We start from the raw sequence: 773 nt of genomic DNA on the forward strand, positions 1-773 counted from the left end.
TGGCGGGACTGCCGGGGCCCCGGGTCGCCCTCGCGGCCGCGAACCTGTGAGCGCCAGGAGTCGCGAGCGTCGCAGGCAGGGCCCAGCTTCGGGGAGAGCGGCCGCGCCGGCGCCTGAGGTCTACCGCCAGCTGACAGGCCGAAAGCGGGCGGCGGGGCTCAGGCGGCGCGTCGACCCCGGAGACCTCAAGGGGAACGTCCAGGTCCTGACCCCAAACACATCCCGGGCCCGACTTCGCCTCACTCACCCGGAGCCCAGCGCCGCGAGCGCGCTCAATCCCCGCGACTCCCGCGGCCGCCCCGGTTAACAACACTCCCCACCCCCTGCGAACCGGAAATTCAGGGGTAAGACACCTCACTTCCGGCGGCGCGGGGCGCGGCGTGGGTCGTACCAAGTGCGCACTCTCCTTGCTGGCACCGCGCGCCCTCCGTGGCGCCGGGAGCAGGTGTCTCACCACCGTATCTGGGGTTCGTGCCCACGGACAAGAGCTGAGCAAGAGCTGAGAGAGGTGGTCGGGACGGAATAGAGCAAGGCGGGCAGTGGGTAGGAATCCCCCTGTTTATTAGTCACAGATGGTATGGTCCGGCCGCTGAGTGGCCACAACCTGGGGGGGGACTTTGGCTCTCACAGCAGCTGGAAGGTGGAGCATTGTGTGGGCTGTACCACTTGGAGGGGGGACGGCACAATGGACACACTTTACTGGCCGAGGGGAAATAAAATGTTTTAGAGCCTTGTTCCAGAGAGATGCACAACAGTTTGACAAATAAGGTGCT

At 65.8% G+C, this 773-nt stretch overlaps 1 protein-coding gene across 3 annotated transcripts in view; it reads right to left on the reverse strand.

The window, feature by feature from the left end:
• The window catches only part of SYVN1 (synovial apoptosis inhibitor 1, synoviolin), a 7,557-nt gene extending 7,233 nt beyond the window's left edge, over nucleotides 1–324 (reverse strand). For 2 of the 3 annotated variants that reach the window (XM_008579992.1, XM_008579990.1), the window contains exon 1: nucleotides 248–324. The gene's annotated coding sequence lies outside the window, so the exon portion shown is untranslated. The remainder of the gene's footprint in view (nucleotides 1–247) is intronic. The other variant, XM_008579993.1, reaches the window with a different exon arrangement.
• Nucleotides 325–773: the final 449 nt, after the last annotated feature.

Source organism: Galeopterus variegatus, unplaced genomic scaffold (assembly GCF_000696425.1).
Source record: "Galeopterus variegatus unplaced genomic scaffold, G_variegatus-3.0.2 Scaffold1999, whole genome shotgun sequence".
NCBI lineage: Eukaryota > Metazoa > Chordata > Mammalia > Dermoptera > Cynocephalidae > Galeopterus > Galeopterus variegatus.